This window comes from Salvelinus sp. IW2-2015, linkage group LG6.1 (genome assembly GCF_002910315.2).
Source record: "Salvelinus sp. IW2-2015 linkage group LG6.1, ASM291031v2, whole genome shotgun sequence".
Taxonomy (NCBI): Eukaryota; Metazoa; Chordata; class Actinopteri; order Salmoniformes; family Salmonidae; genus Salvelinus; species Salvelinus sp. IW2-2015.
Window position 1 is genome coordinate 8,402,800 of NC_036845.1, and position 8,112 is coordinate 8,410,911.

Below are 8,112 nucleotides of genomic sequence, written 5' to 3' on the forward strand. Positions count from 1 at the left end.
CAAAATCTCTGTCATTATCTCAGGATTCGGCAAAGCCCTGGTGGACTCCTGCCACACACACACAGACACGCACACACAGACACACAAACAAGAGGGAAATAAGGAATTGAAGTGGGACAGAGGTAAAGAGACCGAAAGAGAAAGGGGAGGAAGAGGTATATAAAGAATAGTGTGAGGGGGGAGAGAGAATGAATGAGTTCCAGACAGAATTGATCTGTCTATCCCAGAGGATAAGGAGCTGTAGGAGGGGAGTCAAAGAGAGACAGGGAGAGAGAAAGAGAGAGGGAGATTTTTATAGTGCTGATAATGTAGAGGATACAAAAAATATAGTCACAATCCGATTATGACAATTGAATTCAACAATTCAGCACAATCCAAATTCAGTTGGAAGAAGACGGTGTGCATTGCATTTGTGACTAATCAGGTATCAAACCAAGTTGTTAGGGTGCCTCAAGACTGTACTGTTTTCGGTAGTAAACCTTGTTATTTATTCCCATAGGCTACTTTTCAAAGATTTCTACTCGAGTTAAAAATGTTTAGTAGGTGAGGTGTGAGGCTAAGGACAACTAAGATGGACACTGAGGTCATATGAATGTTGGAATTTTAGATGTTTTACATTCCTCCATTTTGTTGTATCATGCCTTTAAGTTGCTACCATGGTTTCTAGCAGTGATACAGTTACTGTGAAGTCAGAAATGCCAATCAATAAACAGTTAACCCAGCTACATGGTTGCAGTTGTGTGTCTGTGTGTGTGTTGTGTGTGTGGTGGTGTGTGTGTGTGTGATGTTGTGTGTGTGTGTGTGTGTGTGTGGTGTGTGTGTGTGTGTGTGTGTGTGTGTGTGTGTGTGGTGTGTGTGTGTGGTGTGTGATGTGTGTGTGGTTTTTGTGTGTCTGTGTGTGTGTGTCTGTGTGTGGAGCTCATTCCAGGGTGTCAAAAACAATGTTTTTCAATCTCCAACTGAGAGCTTTGCCCTGTAGGTCACACCCTGGGAGAGACAACAACTGAACAACCCCCCCCCCCCCCCTCTCTCTCTTATCCCCCCTCTCTCTCTTTTATCCCCCCTCTCTAACCAGCATCCCTCCATCCACCCCCCCCCCCCCGCTCTACAACATCACTATCTTCATCGCTTCTTTCCTTCTCTTCTATTCTCTCCATCCTCTCCCTCACTCTCTCTCCCTCTCTCATACAAACACAACAGTAATAAATATTAGTGAGTAATTACATAGCAGCCAACAGTAAATTTCACCTCCATTTACATTTAGATTACAGAATATTCATTCCTATCAATTTAAACACAGAAGACAGATGCCTGATTGTATATCCAGGCACAAACTACTCTGTTGTTCATGGCATTTTTATATTCTGTCTGCTCTACATCCACACACACACACACACACACACACACCACACACCACACACACACACACACACCACACACACACACACACACACACACACACACACACACACACACACACACACACACACACACACACACACACACACACACCACACACACACACACACACAAACAAAAACACACAAAAACCACATACGGTAGTAAATAGCAGTATTCCCACTACTCGGCCAGCCTCTGTGTGTACAGTGCCACACCACACACACAAAACACACGGGTGGATACTTGGGTACGTGGATGTGATGACTGCACATAAATTGTGTTTACAAAACTGTGTCTAATGGTGTTAAATACCTACACAATACACAGTAGTAGCCTACCTTGAACTGTGTGTGTGCATGTGTATAAGCATCTTTGTGTGTGTGGTTGTGTGTGTGTGTGGTGTGTGTGTTGTGTGTGTGTGTGTGTGTGTGTGTGTGTGTGTTGTGTGTGTGGTGTGTGTTGTGGTGTGTGTGGTGTGTGTGTGTGTGTGTGTGTGTGTGTGTGTGTGTGTGTGTGTGTGTGTGTGTGTGTGTGTGTGTGTGTTGGTGTGTGTGTTGTGTGTGTGTTGTGTGTAATCTGCCTGTTTACCTTGAACTGTGTGGGATCCCGTATACGGCTGATAACATTAACCATCACCCTTGATCGCTCTCTCTCTCTACACACACATTGGGACCAACAGTAACAAGGCATAATTAATAACAATAGTGGTGAATGGGATTACCATTAACAGCCCATTACAATATTAATGAGGAATAACAATGCATTAAAGCAATATAGTAGTAGACCAGTCTCAACATGACTGAGAAGCCACATGACATTGGTATGAAAGCCAAAACAAAACCTATATGGGAAATATTATTGACAATTACATTGCACCGTTTCACTGGCTGTCCCTCAGGTTGTGGCAGGGGAAACATTTAGGCTTTTCAACCCAAATACATATTTGATTTTTTCTTCATCTTATCGTTTCAAATTCTTTGTTACTGAATGATCATTTTGGGAAAGACAGATTCTCTTACGTCTGAGTATTTGTCACAGTGTATTAGGAAATACAGCTCTGTCTACCTCTCCCCTATTCACATCGAGCACCCCCCTATTCACATCGATGGGACAGCAGTGGAGAAAGGTGGAAAGTTTTAAGTTCCTCGTGTACATATCACCGACAAACTGAAATGGTCCACACAACAGGCCTCTTCAACCTCAGGAGGCTGAAAAAAATGTGCTTGTCACCAAAAACCCTCACTAACTTTTACAGAGTGCACAATCGAGAGCATCCTGTCAGGCTGCATCACCGGCTGGTGCGGCAACTGCACCGCCCACAACCGGGCTCCCCAGAGGGTGGTCGTCTGCACAACGCATCACCGGGACAAACTACCTGCCCTCCAGGACACCTACCACACCCAAGTCACTGGAAGATCATCAAGGACAATAACCACCTGAGCCACTGCCTGTTCACTCAGCTTCCATCCAGAAGGCGGAGGTCAGTACAGGTGCATCAAAGCTGGGACAGAAGATCTGAGCAGTACTGTTTCACTCCACGTACCTAGTGGAGAAGCCAATTTCAACCACACATTTCTTTTTTCGTGTACATTGATTTAATAACATCATTATGTTTTCCCTCCAATACCACTTTCTATTTGTTTATAAAAAATACATTTGTGAACAAATTGAATCAAATGCTTTCTTGAAGTCTAGCAAAAACATGAGTAGATTTTACCTTGTGTTTTGGTTTTACTTGTTTGTCAATTAGAATGTGGAGGTATATACAGGGTCTTCCAGCATGACACGACCCGAAACACACACAGCCAGAGGCAACTAAGGAGTGGCTCCGTAAGAAGCATCTCAAGGTCCTGGAGTGGGCTAGCCAGTCTCCAGACCTGAACCCAATAGAAATCTTTGGAGGGAGCTGAAAGTCCCGTATTGCCCAGCGACAGCCCCCGAAACCTGAAGGACCTGGAGAAAGTCTGTATGGAGGAGTGGCCAAAATCCCTGCTGCAGTGTGTGCAAACCTGGTCAAGAACATACAGGAAACGTATGATCTCTGTAATTGCAAACAAAGGTTTCTGTACCAAATATTAAGGTTCTGCTTTTCTGATGTATCAAATACTTATGTCATGCAAATAAATGCAAATTAATTTACTTAAAAATCATACAAGTTGATTTTCTGAATTTTTGTTTTAGATTCCGTCTCTCACAGTTGAAGTTGTACCTATGATAAAAATTAACAGACCTCGACATGCTTTGTAAGTAGGAAAACCTGCAAAATCGGACAGTGTATCAAATAACTTGTTCTCCCCATGTATATGTGTCTGTTGTACGGTAATTTGGTAATTTTTCAATCTGGCTTCTGCTCAGAACGTTGGGTGGCATCAAGAAATGACGTAGTCTGCTATTGTATGATACTGCAGAGAATTGTCTCAAGTTGCTGTTAAAGCAAATTCCTCTAATTATTTTGGGTCAAATTTTTATAGATTGGTGTGATTCAATCCTTGTTCCAAATATCGAGGAAAATACTGCAGTGAGGAGAATGTTGAAGAGTTTGAAGTATAGCAATTTGAATTTGTGGGCTGTATAATTGATCATTTCATTTAAAATACCATCAGCAACAACAAGCCTTTTTGGGTTGTAGAGTGTATACTTTTTCCATAATTATGGTTCTGTAATTTGGGGTATCCACAGGATTTGATAGTCTTTGACTGCTGATTCAAAGGACTTCTTGTGTATCTTTTTGTCCTGGACTCTTTGTTATATTGCTGTAGAGGTTTGCAAAGTGATTTCTCCACATATCACCATTTTGGATAGCCAATTCCTCATGATGAGGTTTGTTAAATTATTACCAATCTCCCAGAAGTGGTTTGATTCTATGGATTACTCAATTACGTCCAACTGATTTTTAATTGTGCTGTTTTTTTGTGTTCTTTAGGATGTGTTGTATTTGCTTTCAGTGTTTCCCCATATTGAAAGTTGTATATTTTTTGTGTCTGGTTCCTAGATATACTGTACAGTACCAGTCAAAAGTTGGACACACCTACTCATTCAAGGGTTTTTCATTATTTTTTACTATTTCTACATATATATCAGCTACACAGAGAGACTAAAGGACAGTTCCAGACAGAAAGAACAGTACAAACTGCTACAGTTGAGCGGATGGGAGCGGATGGGAGTATGATGGGAGGACTGTCTGCACTGACCCTTTTGACTCGTCACATACGCTACTGTACTGTTTATTTTCTATCCTGTTGCCTAGTCACTTTACCCCTACCTACAATATATGTACAGTACCAGTCAAAAGTTTGTACATACCTACTCATTCAAGAGTTTCTTTATTTTTACTATTTTTCTGCATTGTAGAATAATATGAAGACATCAAAACTAGGAAATAACACACATGGCATCATTTAGTAATTGCACTCTCTCTCTTTCTCTCTCTAGGTCTCTCTTCTCTCTTACTCTTTTAATCTTTGCACAGAGCCGATATCCAGGGTTAAGGAGGCAGCCCTTTAGCTATCCTCCACCCACACACCCACACAAAAACACACACACATACACACACCAGATTATATTAAACGTTCGGAAGCAATCTTCGCCACAGAGCATAAAAGTGAGAAAAATAGTGAAATATGACACCAAACCATAAACTGTGATATTTCACTGTTTTATATAAGGAGAGGAGAGAGGGAATAGCAGGCATTAACTTGAAAGAAAAGATACCAGAGAGAGCTACTGTCTCTTCCCTCTCCCTCTGCTTCTCCCTCTCTTCTCTCTTCACTCTTTTAATCTTTGTACAGTGCCAATCCAGTGTTTAGGGTGTACCCCTTTATTGCTACCCCTCCAGACTCACACAAACCACACACACGCTCCCCCCAGATAATAATATATGTGAAAGCAATCGTCGCTGCAGAGCATAAAAGTGAGAAATAAGAATGAAAATATGAGGCCAAACCATAAGTGTAATATTTCACTGATTTTATAAGGAGAGGAGAGAGGAAGAGCCGAGGGAGGAACTGGAAAGGAAAATATCCCAGAGAGAGCTTACTGTCTCTACCTGCTGTTCTGCTTCTCTCTCTCTTCTCTCTCTCGTCTTGTCTCTCTCCTCCTGTATATGCACATGCAGGTTTGAACTACAATGTTTGGCCTTAACCAAATCATTAACCCTCTCCACAACATGGATTAGCTGTGGCCTTGTTCTTTATATTTATATTTTTCTGATATTCTTTACTATCTTTATTAAGAGAAGAAAAAACAAGGCCACAGCTATCCAAAGAGTGTGCAAAAGCTAGTTGGGTCAATCAGAACATCCAGGAAAGCATACAAAATCAATAAAATCGTATTTTAAATGAAGCTCTACTCAACGAAATCACATTTCATAGATTGTTACAAATAACACAGCATATGAGACGAGATGGAACATTAAATAAACCCAGAAAATTGTTGTCCATGTCTTGATTGACCATATTTTGACTGAAAACCACAAGGCCACAGTTAATTTATCTGGCCTGCGATTTTGAATAGTGCAGGTTCAATCTCACATATTCTATATGTTTCCTTAGAAAAAAAACGGGTGAAAGTGAACCTCAGTATTACTCTAGCTAAAAGAGAGGATGTCATTTATTTCGTGCAGATTCATAAATCCATCAGGAAATGCAGAATTTAGACTTTAAATAATAAAAATAATAAAAAATTGACTGTTACATTCTTTTAAACGCACCTGACTATAATGTCCTAAGTAGAGGCACTTGATATTGGTCCCCCCTGACTTATTTTTCATGATGCTGAAAAGCAAAAGATGATCCAGATCAGCAATCACAGTGTTGTATACCTGGTAAATATGGTCCCAGAAGTATGCGCATATAAAGAGGGTGGGTGAGTGATGGTGAAATAACCCATTAAGCACTATTCCATGGGTAAGAAGGCTTTAAAAAGGAGCAGCGATTCCTGATGACCATACTGCCATGGCCTATATTATACTGAAAAAAGGCCAATTAAAGAGCGCTTCCTGGTGGTATAAAAGGATAAAGTATCTGGTTTGAAGCAAGCATTGGTTCAAAAGAAATTCAGGGGGGATCAGCTTAATAGTTGCGGATAGATTGTTGGCTGCTTCATCAACTGTAATTGTCTCGCATCATATCCAATCCCTCATATTATTTTGTAGTAAATATATATAATAATACATGGCTTGTGAAAGTATTCACCCCCCTTGCATTTTCCTTTTTGTGTGCCTGACAACCTGGAATTAAAATATATTTTTTGGGGGGCTTTATCAGTTGATTTACACAAGCGTGCCTTTACCACTTTGAAGATGCAATAATTTTTTTCTTTTGAACAAATAAGAAAAAGACAAAAAAAAAAGATAAACTTGAGCGTGCGCATAACTTTATTACCCCCCCCAAAAGTCAAATATTTTTGTGAGAGCTACCTTTGCAGCAATTTGGGTATGTCTCTATAAGTTGGCAACAAACTTGACTTTTGATTTTTCTTCGAGGCAAAGTGCTATCAGCTCCTTCAAATTGGGGGGTTCCGTGGTGTTAGAGCAGATCTTTCAGCATACCACAGATTTCAATTGTTGAGGTTCGGGCTTTGATAGCCAGTTCAAGACTTTTAAATGTTTCCCTTTAAACCATTTGAGTGTTGCCTTTAGCAGTATGCTTTAGGTTATTGCCCGTGAAACAGGTTTCCCCAAGAATTTCCCTGTGATTTAGACCATCCCATTCATTCCTTTCAATTCTGACCATTTTCCCAGGTCCGGCTGCCGATGAAAAAAACATCCCCACAGGCATTGATTTGCTGCCGATCACGTTGCATCACTGTAGGATGAGTCTCGGGTGCGGTGATGAGAAGGTGTTGGGTTTGTGCCAACATAGGCGTTTTCCTGAGGCAAAAAAGCTACATTTTATTTCTCATCTTGACCAGAGAACCTTCCTTCCATATGTTTGGGGTCTCCCACGTGCCTTTTGGAGAACACCAAAGCGTGTTATGCTTATTTTTTATTTTTTTATTTTCACCTTTATTTAAACAGTAGGCTAGTTGAGAACAAGTTCTGCATTTGCAACTGCGACCTGGCCAAGATAAAGCATAGCAAATATCGATTTGGTTCAAGAGGTGTCTCGGAAGGATGAGAACCAAGGCGGAGCGTTCTTTGAGTTCCCACATATTTATTGACGAAGTGAAACTTTAAAAAGAAAAAACAATAAGAACACAAACGACTCCGAACATTCTTGTGCAAAACTACCTGCACAAAAACAAAGAACAAAGATCCCACACAGAAAGAGGAAAAGGGCTGCTAAGTTATGATCCCCAATCAAGAGCCAACGATAGAACAGCTGCCTCTGATTGGAACCACACGTCGGCCAGAAACAACAAAAACACAAATACATAGAATACAAACATAGAATTGCGCCACCCAAATCACACCTGGAACAAACCCAAAAATAGAGACATAAAAAGCTCTCTAAGGTCAGGCGTGAACATTCGACACATACAAGCACAACAGAGTTAACACAAATGGGAAATAAAAAACCCAAAACATTACAGTCATAAACAGTAGAACAAAAGATAACAAAAAGTCTAATACGGAGGCAAATAGTAAGATTAAGCGGAGTTTAGGCAAAAATAGGCCATTGTGGCAAAGTAATTACAATATAGACAAATTAGACACTTGAAAACTGTAGAGTGACTCCAGAAGAGACTAATGTGCAAAATCTCTCTCTCTTT